General features: G+C 42.5%; 1 long non-coding RNA gene across 1 annotated transcript in view; it reads left to right on the top strand.

Annotated features, from left to right (window-relative positions):
• The first annotated feature begins 1198 nt into the window (after positions 1 to 1198).
• The window catches only part of LOC128910831 (uncharacterized), a 29343-nt gene continuing 14559 nt past the window's right edge, over positions 1199 to 15982 (top strand). The window contains exons 1-2 of the long non-coding RNA XR_008466886.1: positions 1199 to 1296; positions 5869 to 5984. This is a non-coding gene — a long non-coding RNA (uncharacterized LOC128910831). The remainder of the gene's footprint in view (positions 1297 to 5868; positions 5985 to 15982) is intronic.

Here is a 15982-nt window from a genome sequence, read left to right as displayed (position 1 = left end):
AATGAGAATGTTTTCTTTCATGATGACAGACATTCCCCCTGCTGGAGCTGTTTCCCTCATGCTACTAATGAAGATGTGATGCTGCGAGCTAACCACAGGACACTTGTGCCTTGAAGGCAGACATCAGCCTGTGCTATATGCAAGCTAGCAAATACCAGAAAGAATTTGGAGAAAGGAGGTTTATGGTGTGTGTGAAGGAAGAAGTTTCCAAACAGCATGTTTGCAGCAGCAAGGGCTCAGCCGGTGATCCCGCTGGTTGCCCTGGGAATTGAAGATGCTCAGTGTTTCCCAGGTGAGAGGCCAGTTCTGGTTTTCCTGATAGGATCAATCAGTGAACACTGAGCTGCTTGTGTGGGAGAGAAAATCCCCACACTCCTGTTAGCTCTCCTATGCCTGTGTTAATTGCTCCTGTGGTGGGGAGGCTCCCTCCTGGCACAGCTCCAGTTCTGCGCTGCCCGTGGCTGCCTCTGGCAGCCAGGGAAAGATGTTGCTTGGACCTTATTGATTTCTGCAAATGCAATCAGCGCATGGTAAAACTTGGCTTTTGCAGAGCTGTGGCTTCTTTGTTTGTGGTCATGGTTTTACTTCAACATAGAAGCACACTGACTCTTTAGGAGCAAAGTTGCTGTGTGTGTGCTGAGTGGCTGACTTGTGTAACAAAGAAAAATAACTAAGTGCCTTTGGAGGCCATTGTGAAGAAATCTTTATGTCAATGGCTATCCTTTATTTTAATCCCATTCTGGACACTCTGTCTGGGAGAGGAGGCAAATCCACCCAAGGCTGCTCAGCTGCATGAATAAGGAAGGATTTTGTATACATGAAGAGGGAAGCAGCAGAGATTTGGTATGTGGTTTAAGCCCAGATCACTTTCTGCTGCCCTCCCTGAAATTCCCTCTCTATCTCTCAGGTCTATCAACTTATTTCCCACTTGCCTTCGATGTGCCTGAAGGTCAGACTTTGGGCTGCTATTCCAGCTTATATTGCAGCTTGATCCAGCTGTGCAATACAACAAACAGGCCAGCATGGTGGGCTGCTGGCCTGCAGAGGTAGCAGGTGGGATTTTCACTGATAAGCCACGAGGATTTTGAAGAACAGAATTTCACTGGGGAACAGCATGGGTCATCGAGCACTTGTGCCAGATGTGAGCCCTAAACATGCTGCTTTTCTCTACAGGGGTGGGACTATCATCCCAGGTGAAGCCCATCAGCATCTACTGGGTTTGTGTTTAGCCCTTGGATGCCAGACAATATGCAGTGTACTGTGAGTGAGGAGTCCTACAGGCAGCATTTCCTCCAGGTATGAAAACTGTGACACCAAGTTTCTGGATGTGTTATTTTCTCTTCCATCCTTGTTTAAATTGTTTCTGGTGACCAGTTACCGTTCCTCAGCCTGGGTACATATTAATTTCTGGGTTTTGTGGCAAGGAGGTTACCAAGGTTGCTAAGCGTTGGGCCGCTTTTCCTATTGATTATCGCAGGTAGTTAAAACAACTCCATTTCCCAGTACCAAACTGATCTGTAACAGATCCTGGCACAGTCTGGGGCTGCTAGCTTCTAGATGGTAATAGCAACTTAATCTTTTTTTGGCCCAGCATCCATCAAATGGCTGCCCTGGCTGAATAGCTCACCCTCCTCCGATAGATGTCTGCTCCATTGCTTCATGCAAATGGAAGTTCAAATCACTGCAAAGTGCTGCAGTGGAGAAGATGAAAAAAAACAACAGAGGTACTTCTGCTAAGCTGGGCTGGAAGGTAAAAAAAGCCCTTTGCACAGGAACCAAATGGGAATCAACTTGTTCTTGTTTATACTTCTGGTCTACTCAGCCTCCTGTGGGAACTTCTGGTTCCGAAATTTAGTTGTGCTGTATGGAAAAGTGCTGGTTAATGCTCTCATTGGCAATTGCAGGGATGCCTTCTGTAGTAAGGCCAACAGAGGCCTGAAAAATATGGCAGTCAATCCTCTTTAGTGTGCAGCTGAGGTAATGGGGCATTCGAGCAAGATGCCAGAGGGAGGAGCAGAGTGGCCATAATTTGTCTGAGGGCTAATGACAGTCTGTGCAGGGTGGAGGAAGCCGGACATAATATAAAGCCCATTTAATGGCATAGAGCATGATGTGATGGTGGTGCTAGTCTGGGCGGTACTTTTGCAAGTGCTTAGTCTATAGAGAAAGTAGCTAATGGTGAAAGCAGGATAGTATGATATGGAGTATATGTAACTGATAGGAAAAAGCATGAGACAGTCTATAAGGAGCTGGTTAGGTACACATAAAGCGGCAGGAGAGCTGTGGTTTGGGCTGGTATAGTCACTGACTAGCAGTACTTCACTCGCTACCAGTGTATTATTGCCTCTCGCAATATACTGCGTGGTTGGGCAGAGCAGTTTCCTAGTTTCTTTGAGAATCCTTATGCACTTTAAGCCACTGGTATGCAGACATAAGTTATTTAAAATAAATGTAGAACATGTCAGTACTCTGTTCTGTTATTCCTTTTATCTGCCTAGAAAAAAATGTGAGCTGCCTTGCACGTGTGTTAGAGTTGGGCCCATTTTAATTAGCCTGCGAAAACTCATGAAGTTAATGAGCTCAAATACACTTTGATTTACAAAAATCCTCCAAAACACTCAACCCCCTCTCACCTAGCAGCTGTTATTTACACTTTTAATTTGACAAGGGCAAAGAAAGTCCCCTCTGCTGGCAGTTGGTATAATAGTTTTCAGACCAAAGGCAATTTCCATATCAGAAGTGTGTGTGTGTGTATATATATATGTGTGTGTGTGTGTGTATATATATATATATGCACTTAAGAGTTTTCTGAGGAAATTTCTGACAACTCTTAAACTTTGTCTCTCCTACCAAATGCTCTGGTGTTTTTAGGCCCTGCCAAAGCACAGGGGATATTATAATGCAAAGCCTTGCTATTAAAAGGAAGGTGATACTGAAGTTAGGCATCCAATGAAGTATCTGGGAAGATGGAAAGCTCCAGTTGAAAGGATGCTATTATAGTCCTTTCTGAAAGTTATCACTACAGAAGGGCTGTTTTAATATACAGCAGTGGTTTCAGGGAGCATCAGATTCCTGACACTGTCATTAGTCACACTGCTCGCTCTTCCGGAGCGGCAATGCTTCATTTTCTTACCACATGCTGGTAGACTTTTTTATTTTGAAGGATTTCATAGCTCAATATCAACAATTGCAACTTTGCTGATCAAACATCAGGATCTTAAAGGACTTTAGAAAATTAACGCATAAAACCTCACAGGTGGCATGTAGTGTGTGTGTTTGAGAGGAAGAGAAATAGGTGCACAAACAAGTAGAGAGCTGTCTTTGCAGAAGTTGGTGGGAAATCTCCACCACAGTCCATATTTTCTCCATGTCTCCTTTTGCTTAACTCTGCGGCGTCTCTGCCCTTTTCCTGGAGCCAGGTCGTCATTTGTGGTAATTGCTACAGCAGCTACACAAACCAGTTGTAGGTGTGACCTGAAAGGAAAACCAGTCCTTTAATGAAAGGAAATTCGGGGAAGCACAATGTCATCCTGCGTGCTGAGACTTTGATAGGCCTTTTGGGTGATTAATGCTTACATCTTTGAATTTCTTATTCCCGCTTACATACATCTTGTCAAGACCTGGGAGAAGGGACAGGTAATTCTCTGCCAGCCCAGTATCCTGGAGATAACACCCTGCTTCCAAGTGAGGACAGATACACCGTAGAAAAACTGCCTTAAGCCCCATCTATGTGGAGCTTTCATTCTCACTAAAATCAAAGACATGCTGGTATAAAATTATTCCTATTAGCAATGGACACTGACCCAGGAATGAACCATGGCACAATTTTCAGCAGGCATGTAGCAGCCAGGAGAATATTGTTGCCTTCTGGACAACCAAAAGGGTCCTTGCTATTTAAAATGTATATTTAGCAACATCAAACTGAAAGCATAAAATAAAATGTGGATGTCTGTCATCACTAAGAATGTATTTTTGTTTCACTGATCTAACGTAGACAATTGTGGTTTTTCTGTGGTGGTTGCATAATATGTTGTGCAGCTTAGAATTAATCGAGTTGTAAAAGTTTGTGCTTTGGGTGATGAAATGCTCTTTCTTCACTCCTTAACTCCTGTGGCAACCCCGTGCGCGCAGCTCGGGACACTGAGTACCTGAAACCTGAGCTTGGGCTGGGAGGAAGCTGCAATATGGTTGTAGGGCAGAGCTCTGCAGATAGGAGACCTTGCTGTGGTCCAGGATTATAGAGATGTTAGGGTTCATTCACCAGAAAAAAAACACATCAGCAAAGTGAGAAAGGGGTTTGGTTTTTGCGTGGGTACTTCAGAGAGGGGAATACGGTAGGCGAGGGCAGAGGCACCCACCAGAAAGAGTTTTGTCAGAAGCAGCAACCCCCAGGATGTGTTTTGACAATGTCGGTGGACATCTGGGCATGGACCAGCCCAAATTGCCAGGGGTGATCCTGGACTGCGCAGCTGGAGCATCGCACTGGTGTCAGCCACCGCTTGGTGCATTGCAAGCTGTTTCTCCATCATTGCCTTTGACTTTCCTGGAAGTAAAAATTTTATCGTGCTATAAATGAGACAACTGAGGGGAACCTGCTACTAGCAATTTGCATGCCAGTTTGTATCTAATTACTGGAATATCATTACTGAGTCTAAAAGCATGAGATGATAATATGACAAATATACATGTAAAACCTATTGGGCTAAAGGGCAGTAGCTATTTTTGGATGAGCGGCTTTGGCTTTTAACAGGGAAGAAACCCCCTCACGGATTTATTGTTAATGATAGCACAAATGCAGACTAATGCAATTTTAGAGTTCAATTGGAAAGGGAAATCTTGAATTTAAAGGTGATTCATTGTATTATCTGGTGAAATACCTGACGGAGGAATGGAGGCAGAAAACAGATCAGACAGGTGCCTTCCCACAACCTACTCATCACGATGGAGCCAAGATACGCATGGTGCCTGTCAGCCCCTGTGAAAGTTTGGGATACATCTTCATCTTTTGTTTTTATTAACTAAAGCAATGTCTTCCTTGTCCAGCCCTGTGTTGCAGGGCTGCACAACAGCGGAAGAGGCTTATGTGGGGTCTGGGGGTGTTTTTCCCCTGCATGGGGTGTGCTCGTACAGTGAAACCTTGGACTGAACACGGCAGTGGGGCTGTGAGGAGAGGCCGGGGCTGCCTCAGGGTGGCCATGGCTGGTTCCACACAGATTCCAGTGACCCTACAGCTGGGCACAGCCCAGCCCCAATGGTGGCACCTTGAGGAAGTGGATGTAAAAAAGGGGAAAAATGCTGGAAATGTGAGGAGTGAGGGGAAAAAGTGTGAGGAACAGCCCTGTCAGCACTGAGGTGGGGGAGAGGAGGAGGAGGACGAGGTGCTGGAGAAGGGACTCCCCTGCGGCCTGCAGGGAGACCATGGTGGGGCAGGGGAGGAAGGAGTGACAGAGAGGGGCTGTTATGGACTGAGCGTCACCCCCATTCCCCATCCCCTCTGCTGCTTGGTGAGGAGAGGAGTCAAAAACGCAGGAGTGAAGTTGAGCCTGAAAAGAAGGGGGTGTGTGTGTTAGTTTTTGTCTGTGTTTCTCACCATCCAACCCTATTTTAATTGGCACTAAATTGAATTAATTTTTACCAAGTTGAGTCAGTTTTGCCCATGACAGTGATCGGTAAGTGATCTCCCTGTCTTTCTCTCCACCTACAAGCTTTTCCTTGTTATCTTCTCTCCATCTTGTTGAGGAGGGTGAGTGAGAGAGCGGCTGGGTGGGTGTCTGGCAGCCAGCCACGGTCAATCCACACCATAGGCAAGCTTAGGAAAAGAGGAAACACTCTGCACATGCTTCATCCAGGTTGTTTCTTTTTCAACAGGAGAAAGTTCGTGGCTGTTCGAAGGGAGAGGAAATATCTTCAAATGCTTTGGAGCTCAAGGTCTGCATCTACAGGAAAAAATAAATCCTGACTGATGAAATGGGGAATGAGCACAGGTATGTTCCCGCTCGTGCTGCTGCTAACAATTACTTTTCCTTGCACAAGCCATCACCTCACAGCTCCTGGTCTTCCCTCTGCCAGCGTGGGAGCAGTCTGTCCCTGCTGCAAAGGTGAGGGCTGCGTCCTGGTATTGTCTGCAGGGATGGGCAGTCTCTTCTGACTGTCCTCTCTCTTTGCCACCCCAGGCCACCTGGCAGGCCTGGCAGCTCATCCCTTGACACTCAGAGGTGCCATGCCTCATCCTGGAGCCCCTGAAGCCTTCCCACTCTCATCCCATCCCCGTACCTGGCCCTCCCCAAAGCAGTTTCTGTAGGATGTCCCTGCAAAAAGCTTGCTGAAAGCTGAGGACAAACTGTTGTTCCTATCATCTCTGCCTGGAAGGTTTTTCTATCCTGCTACATGTTTCTTTGGTGCTCTTTACGTCGGGGGCTTAGCTGTTTAATGTATCACTGAGAAGGTGGTTCCACACATGCATTTGGGGACTTTTTTCAGTTTGCAAAAGAATAAAAAAGTATTTTAATGGGTAAATGAATTACAGTTCTTGCAAAAATCTGTTTTTTGAGCTAATCTGAAGTCTTTTTAGATAAGAGACATGATTCAGCTAGCATTTAGCAGTTTCAGTGAAACAAGTGAAAATGTCTTCAGTATAAAACTGCTGGATCTCAATTCCATATTAACAACATAAGCACAGTGCTCCACATCAGTAAAGTTACTGTTAATGTCACTGAATGAGTGAAATATTCCATCTGTGACATACGAGTAACAAGGTAGAGCAACACAATCAGCAGAGAAATCACACTGTGTAAGGAGTTCTGCTTTATTAGAGTTGTATGGGCAAATCAATACACATCAGTTTTGCTTTGTTGTATTGTAAAAGTGAAATGGTGTCTGTGCTACGAGTATATGATTCCAATTACATCATTTTGTAAAAATAAAAAGTACAGGGCTTTGGACAGCAATCATTTTGTAAAAAATAAAAGTACAGGACTTAAGATAGTAATTGGATGTCCTCCAAAAGATGCCCTTACAATCCAGAAAATAACAGGCGCCTTTTACAGAACTTCCTACAGAACTGTTTGTGCTGTTATCCGAATCCTTCGTTAATCTTCATCTGCATTTCCTTTTAAGCAGAGGTGAGCTGCAACACTCAGCCTTGAGTGTTTCTAAGGGCTGTGCTCACAACCTTAGCTTTTTTTGGGTTATTCAATCCAGTAATCAATCACAAGTTATCTAAAGCTGTCTGTGACCAGTGTGTGTGGAGCGAGGTGCCACATAGTAGCTGTTTTGTTTTTATTGGGAGGTGGGTATTTTGCAGACAAATTTGAAAAAGACAGAAGTTACTCGTGCACTGAAAGTTTGATGTCCTTAGTGTTGGCAGTAGAGAACACAGGTACTAAGGAAATAGGTATGTTTTGTTGGAGCATTGTTTCTGTATTGCTTTTTGCCTTCCAACTGCCCAACAGTATTGCGTCCATGACTGTTTCTGGGATAAGAGCTATTGGGGTAAAGCCTCTGGGGAGAAAGTCTGGTGGAAGAGAGCGGAAAGGAGCTTGGCTGGTCTCAGCTGCAAACTTGTTTCCGCAAAAGGGATGAACATCAGCTGAGTGAAGCTTTAAAAAATTTGTGTGGGCTTGCTGCCAAAATCTTGTGCTTGGGCAGTCTGGATGTGCATTCTTTGTGTCTCCTTCCTTTCTCCCCTTTCCCAGATCTCTAAGTGCTGAAAGCAGGAAGGATTCACTCCTCTTCTCCCATTTCCATGCTGCTTTTCCTGTTATTGAAGTTGCTTCTGTGGCAAAATGTATTGAAATGGCAAGAGTCTGCGTCACACGTGGTTATAGAGCAAAGTGACTTTATTCCTCTTTCCCACTTGTTTGTGGATATCTCAGAGTCAAATATCTGACAATACCCTAAAAAGCTCTTGGAGCCGACCTTTCAAAGTGGGGTGGGTCAGTTTTGGGGGGGTGGAAGCTTGAAAATTCAGCTGGGGCACACAGGGCAGTGTCACAGACCCTCACTCCTGCAGGGAGGAAGGAGACTACAGGTGAGTTATCAACCACTGGAGCTTCGTGAAAACTGTTGTCTTTGCAGCACACTCTGAAATAAATATCATAATTTCACATGCAATTGATTTTGGTGTGGTTTTTTTGTTTTTGTTTTTTTTTACATTTGGTTTTGGTAAGAATGTTTTTATTCTCAAGGATGTGCTGATGTCGGTAACCCATGGTGAGGAATCTGGCTGTATCATCACTTGAGAAGGGTGGAATTTGTGCTTTTCTAATAATGCGTAAGAAGCATAAGATATATCCAAACTGTGTTCAGGAGCAGAATGCCTTGCTTTTTGGAAGCACAAGCTGAGAAAAATCATATTGCATAGGTGCGCTTCTTGCAATTAGAGTTTCCTAAGTTGATTGAAATTGCACACTGGGGGAGCTTCAGGGGCAGTAGGTACAAACCGCTCTTGAAAACCCATTCCTTGGCAGAAACAATACATATTGCCTGGTATTCTTCTATTCAATTGAGCTATTGACCACACAACTTCAGTGTTGCCTGCTTCTCGCCTGAATCTTGAAAATCCGCCTTTTAATTTAAAGATGGAAAATAGCTAGTCAGAGCTCCTCCTGTAGAGCACGCTAACAATCCTGTTAGCATGCCAGCATCTCGGATTCCCATTAAGGAGCAGGCTTAGCCCACCTGTGAGTGAAGACAATCTTTTTTTTTGCTGCTATTTTACTTGTGTTCTCTTTCAAAACCTGACTGTTCCTTTCCAAATGTGTGTATTTGCATATTACTGTGCGGGCAAAGCTGAAGACTTTTCAGAGGAGAAATGAAGGCAATCATCTTAATTCCATCAATTAGGGACTGCTGCTTAAGCAATTATTAGGGATTTTTTTTTTTTTAGGGATGCTGCTTAAGTGCAGGCTGAAAATGTGGCAGAGGTTTAACCCATGCAGAAGCACCGTCAGCACAGGGATAGTCAGCAAACTGCACGTTCCTGCTTGTTGATTTTTAAAATCACTTATTTACAACCGAGCTTTTTAAGGGAAAAATACATCCTCTCCCCCCGGGCACTTGTTTTCTATCCTGATAATCAGCTCTTTCTTTTTAATACCTGATCAACAGCAGATAATACTGTCCAAAATGATGTAGAGACCAAATGCATTCATCTGTGCACAATAAAGTTTATAACCTGTATGTGGTGTTTCCAAAGGCTTTTCTTAAGCCCAATTCAGTTTGGTTTTTCCCAGTTGGTCCCTAGGAAGCAAAGAACTGAAGGTATTTTATGCTAGATGGAGGAATGTGTTATTAATTACCATTGTTAATGTGTATATATGCCTGAATTGCAAATGAGGTAGTTTGACTAGACTTTTTCAGAGGCAACTGTATCGATTAGTCTTTATTTTTCACTTCCCTGGTAAAAATTAAATCTTTTTTTGTAATGAAGGTGACCCTCTAACAGATTAACCTAACTTTTAGCATGATATCCTTTACTAATCTTTGAAATTAAGATATCATTGATGTGAGTAGTTGGGAGGAATACCAACCCCCCACGCCCCCCTTTTTTTTTTCCCTCCAGGCAGGTATCTAAGTTAAAAAAACTTAATGCTTTTTACTGTGAAGGTTCTTTGTAATGTAAATACATATAAACACAAGGATTTTATTTTAGTTTTTCATATCAAAGCCTGGATCTTGAGGGGAACATCAAAAAGTGCAGAAAAACTCAGAATTTGCAGAATATACACATTTGTTATCTGTTACTTTCTGATGTCATTGAAACAGTGAAATATGAAAAATATGTGATGCAAACCTAGCGAGATCACTAGTCTATTGGTCATAAACCCCTGTGCATTGTTTTCTTGCTTTGAAGAAAACAGATTTCTAACAGTTAGATGTGTTTTCAAGACACTGTTGGGTTTTGATGATACCAGACTAGATGACCTCTGATAAGTCTTAGGCCCTGATCAAAATTTTGTGAAGGAAGGAGGCTGAAGGACGATTAGTCTAGGCTTTGCTCTGGGATGCTTGTGTTCATATGTATTTACTATTTTTTCAAGTTTGCCATTCCCAAATCAGACTTCGTGCTCTCTCTGCCCAAGCTTTATCTATTATATCCTTGTCTGTGGTATTTTATGTTACCACCATTGTCTTCACGATAAAGGCAAATGATCAAATCATCTTCATCTCCAGGGTTTCCTTCTTTTCTCACATCTAGGTCATGTGGGAAATTAAACAGTGCCAGGCCTCGCAATCGTCTGTACAATTAAAATGTTATCAGGGACCCTCCCTTAGTTTTGGTCTCTGGAGTTAGCATAGCCCAGAGAGTGGTCCCAGCCAATGGACTGGATGGGTCTGTGTTGTTTGGGATATTAAGAGTTCAGCAGTTTGGACACGAGCCATGCAGTGACAGGCGGCAACAGTGGGCTTTTTTACTTACCAGTACAGGATGTAATGTGCACTCCAAATTGTTGAAACATGCTGAATAAAATTTCTAAATTTACATTCTCTCTCTTCAGTCAAATTTCTTAACCGGGATCCAAACATTTCCTGTCCCAGCTATTCCATCTCTTTTTTTCCATGTTATTAACCCAGCTAAGCTATGCTCTAGCCACAACACTGGCATCAAAATATTCGTACTTCCCCTTCATTTTGATCACAGCTTTTTCCATTTGCCCATGTTTTTTTCCTATCCCTTGTGCCAGTGGTGGTGTTCTCCACTCCTTTAGCCTTTTCCCCATATCCCGCTTTCCTGCCTCTCCAGGAGCTACCTTCTGTACACGGACACCTTTCTGCAAACTTTTGGTCAGCCACCCTGCTTCATTCAAATCCCTCCTGAAAATGTCTCTCTCTTCGCAAAAGCAGTAAGTGGGAATGAAGAGGGAACAAAAGAAGGCAAAAAATTGGCCAGAACCAGGGGATGGGCCACAGAGTCTTTCCTGAATAGCATTAACATTCGTCCATCCTTCTTTCCTCAGTTCCTTGTTTCTTTATGAATAATACTTGTTGCCATGTCCAATTCACACTGAGACAAATTTGGGAGAAGATGACTGCATGTTATACACAACTGCAGTCCCCTCGGTAACACATTAATGGGCTGTTCCAGGAGGCATACGGAAATTAAACAGTCCTAAGGCTCCCCTGAACCCCGTTACAGGGAGGCAAAGGTTACTTTTTCCTCATAATTGCAGCCCCCTCTCAAATGACCACATAACAGAGGACTATCTGGAAATGAAAACACCAGGAAAAAGCCACAAAGACCGTTTACATTGGACTTGGTGATAATAACTGGCTGTTGGAGTCTCCTGTTCACAAAACATGTCTTTTTAATCTTACCCACGCTTATTATGCCTTGTCATTCATTGCCAAATCATTTATTTATACACCGCCGGTGAAAACCTCTGCTCTGCTGATTGCTCTTTGCAGTCCCTTGGGAAGCAGAATGACACTGCAGAGGGGAATAACGTGTTCGATACTGCCACACTGCCCAGGTTTTGCCTTCCCAAACCCCTATGCCCCATGAAGGTGCATGTCTATGGAGATGCTGTGAGCTTGTGTGGTAAATGGCAGATTGCTAGTGACTGCCTTCAGGCCCTCACGTCCCCAGCTAACCTCCTAAAAGCCGTCAGTAAAGGCAGGAGGTGCAGCTTGGACAGTAATAGGATATAGATCCGTTTTGAAGAGATGTTATTAGAGCGACCCACCACATTGCCTGAGCAACTTTTGGTGGAAAATAGCTATTCCAAATCTCTCTCTGCCACCGTTTGGGAGATGTGTGGCACAAAAATTGAGGAAGGCCTGGCTGCTCCCACTTGTCCAAGTCCTGTTACAGTGTGATTGGACATGTGCAACAAACTTAAAAGAGGCTTTGGCTGTCTTTGCTCGGAGGATCATAATGTCACCCCATAATAGAGGCTGTGACTCAAGTTATCGACCTGCCAAGGTGGTGACATCCAAAGCGGGCCTGGAGAAACCACTGCATCTCTGTGCCGAGTCCTGCAGTTTGAGCAGCTCCATCTCATTCCTGTAGGTAAAAGCGTTCACATGTACCTGTGATTTTGCCAGACACCCTGGGTCAGAAGAAACTTATGCAGCCTTTTTATGATTTAGCCACTCAGTTGTTCTATCTGGAAAGTGCCTGAAAGCTTATGTAGCAGCAAGACACGTCTGAGAAGAGCACAATAAAAGCCGAGGTGCGAGAAGCTATTGTTCAGCCCCTGATAAAGAGACCTGATAACGCTGTGAAGCTGCAACAAGAGATTTTAACAGACTCTGTAATGCTGTGTCTGTCTGCCACCGCTACACCTGGCACTTTTCCAGGTGGCCAGGCCATTTTCCTGAATCCGAGGGTATGTATTTGTGCTCAAAGCTTTTTATTTCATGCAATAGTTGATTTTTTTGCCACATTTTTAATGCTTGCAGCGATTAGACGGAAGTCGCATTTTGCACTTGCAAGGAACAAGATTGATCTGTCTGGGATTCATATCTGAAAGGAGGTTTTGGGGGATTTCTTCTACTAAATTACTTCAGTCTTCTCCCCCTGCCGCACAAAACTGCAGATTTAATTTGCACCAGAGTTCTGCTGGGAAAAACTGTGAAATGGAGAGAGTGAATCCATATCTTTGCCAACTTGCTGAGGCTGAAGCCTTCTCCCAGGGATGCTCTGCCTTTGCTACGGGCCCCGCTGCCGTCCTCTGTCGGGGCTCTCCCTGGTGTGAGTTGTGCTGCTCTCAAAGTTACCTGTGCTACTGTGGCACCACTATTGATTTATCTCAGTGTCTTTTCAGCTCACTTCATATTTGATACTTATAATTTTAGCTATGAAAAAGAGAAAAGATGCTCTAGAATCCCGCTCTATTGATCTTGTTTTTAAAAATGCCTGGACGTTTGTGATCTGAAAAAGATAAGAAAGGTCATCGTTATTCAAAACTACGTGCTTTATTTTCACTATTTATAGTGGCTGTACAACAGGCTAAATGTTAATATTTTTGCAGCAATATATGGTAGCAGTGTTGAAGCAAGCAGCATAGCTGTTTGCATATTGTTCAACTAGTTTTGGTGAATATAGCTCCTGATTAATTTCTAATTTACCATCTTGTGAAGAATTGGAATAAAAGATGCAGTTTTCTGAGCTTTCAAATGCAAGCTCATTTTTAGAATGATATTCAAATATTTTATGGCTACTGGATTTATACGTTCTGATATATTTATGATGATATTTGTGTCAAGGCAAATGTCTGTAATATAAGAAAAATATCCTAATTCGCACAAGTAATTGAGGTGGAATAGTCCCGAGTAAGTATTAACTCTGATGAAATTCCATGTTTGTACTTCCCGTTATAAACTGAAAAACAAATTTTTTTTTTTTGGTAATATATTAAGGTTCCTGAATTTTTGAGTAATGGTTCATAAATGATTGTAACTTTGGCAGTGACTATGTGCAGAAATGTGCCTCTGCTAATGTTTTGTTTTGGTTTTGTTTTGTTTTTTCTTTTTTTAATATGGATATTCAGAATGCCATAACAAAATGGATTTATATGAAATTATGAAGTTAATTTATAAACTAACAATGGAAAAGCAGGCATTTTTATACTGTATGTTAGTTGTCCTTCTTAGATTCTGCAAAAGCTTTCTGGCCCAACATATTTAAGTGGAGTGTAAGTGAGTTCATTCCTCAACTGTTTCTAGTAAGAAATTTTGCATGACGGTTTCTCTGGAAAATAGCAAAAGAGGCAACAGCGGTGCTTTGCTTTTCATCAATATATAACCATCTTCTATTGCAACATGGCTTCATCTTCTTACTGGAAGAGTTGTCTCTTTGTTTCAATGTATATAAACGTGAACCTTGTGTATTTTTGAGCCCTTTTGAAGTAACAGGTGGACTAATTTTTCCCATTAGTGACGTTCCTGCACACTTCCAAAATAAGATCCCACATGTGGGATACCACATTTTTTCAGGTTGTGGGTCTCTAAAGCTACACCTCCTTGGAGATCATCCTCTGTCCTAAGCCTGGTGTACCTCAAGAGTCTTTGCTGCTGTAAGATCCCTTCTGGTAAAGGTGTCTTTCAATTTACACAAAGAAAACTGGTGCTTTCAGGAGTCATTCGGCATTGCCAGTCCCTGCTGGCTGACCCACAACTACCCCACTGCCATGTGCCCCAGTGCATCTTGTCGAGTGTCTTGAGCACAACTATCACTCAGCTCTCAGCTAATTTTCAAGGTGAGTTCACAACCTGGCAATCTTATTTCAGTGTGGTGAATACAGAGCAAATAATCTTTGCACAAAAAAAAAAAAGAGAATTCACCATCTTGAACAAATATATCCAGTTTACTGCGGTTTCCCCCCAAAGATTTCTCAGTGTTTCTCAGACAAATATAAAATTAGAAAATAAACTTTACAACAACATGCGAACAAAATAGTTTCAAGTGAGGAAGCTGATATGCGGGAAGAAGCAAACTAAAGATTTCCGATTTCCAGTCACTTATGTTAGCAACTAGTATAAATTACCCTCTAATAAATAGAGGTGCGTATTGACTGATAAGCTCTAAGTGATTTTTATCAGTTGGGCAGCATAAAGCAGCTGTTGATGCTTAAGTTGGGTTTATGACTGTTGTGCTTTGCTGGCATGGAACAAAGAAGTCCAAATAAAGGCCCTGCTGGCCTCATCTATTTGTGGAGTTGATTGCTTAAGATAAAGTGCTGCAAATTAGGTATAACTAATTTAATCTGTTTAATGCAGGAAAAAGGATAAGATGACGGCAGCTCTGTCTGTCTCACTTTTCCTCGCAGTGATGTTTCACATCAGGTGCTTCTTAGGTGACAAATACATACTGCTCCTTGGAGAAACTAATGTGTGTAATTCTTTTTATAATGAATTGCTGCAGCTCTAAATAAATGGGAGCTCCTCCGTCAGCTTACAGTAAGATCTGAATCACTCTTAATTCTCTTTCTTCCAGCAGCATATACCTAGGGTTCGCCTAAAAAACCCAAACATTTTGCTGCCTGGTGTTACAAAACGATGGGTAGTGCTGAAGTAGTTGTTTTCGTGGTAAGAAAAAGGTGCTGTCTTTAGGCAGAAAATAAAATTACCTATGGTATGTGTTCATGTTTCTCTGCCAGCACACAATAGAGACATGACTGAGAAGTCAACTCTGCGCCCATTAGAATGGAAAACATGAAATAGTCCTTCAGTGTATGCTCTGGGATAGCGGGGAGGCTTTCCTGAAGGAATTTTAACTGAAGGCTCATCTAACTTTTCAGAAACATAAAACAATTTGAAAGCAGTTATCTCCTATACTTGGAGGCTGAATTTTGCCCTGCAGGAATATGTTTTGATGCTTGCAAAGTGATAACAGCCTTTTGCTTTATGATATACCAGTTAATTAAAAGATATGTGTTGTTGCTTCGACTGATGGTTTTATGGAGACTCTCTGCCATTTTTTAAATGCACTTAAAAGTAAGCTGATCTACATGTTGTGATTAGAAGATTTCCGCCAAAGGGGAATACACAGAAAACTCCTGAAGGTGGTAAATTTGCTTGCAATTTATCTGAACATTTTAAAAGGATGAAAAAGAAGATTTTGTTATAATTTTGGAATCAATTTTATTGCTTCATTTTCTTGTGTCTATGAGGGAGAATATTCTTAGAGGTACTAGGCATGGCATAATGAAACATTTTCTAGATATAATTTATTTTACATTGTATCAAGGCCTCTGTTGCTGAGTTTACAGGGTTATGGCACTTCGTTAGAGATTCTGGCTTCAGCTGTGTGTAGGATGTGGACCCTGGTTCTGAAATATTTGTTACGGAGATCAGCATGCTTATAGTTTGCATCCAGATGTTGGCTTTATTTAGGGGAAACGGGGCTCACTCTCAGGAATTTTTGGACATTGAGTCTACCAGGATGTCATTTATTCACTTGTTATCTTTGGCTATTCCTTTCACCGTTTATAATGCCAGAAATGTCCTCGACAGGCTTTAAAAACGCTGAATGCTGTAA

The sequence above is a fragment of the Rissa tridactyla genome, chromosome 6 (genome assembly GCF_028500815.1).
Source record: "Rissa tridactyla isolate bRisTri1 chromosome 6, bRisTri1.patW.cur.20221130, whole genome shotgun sequence".
In the NCBI taxonomy this organism is placed as follows: Eukaryota; Metazoa; Chordata; class Aves; order Charadriiformes; family Laridae; genus Rissa; species Rissa tridactyla.
Note: the sequence above shows the minus strand (reverse complement) of the source record. Positions and strands in the feature narration are given on the sequence as shown.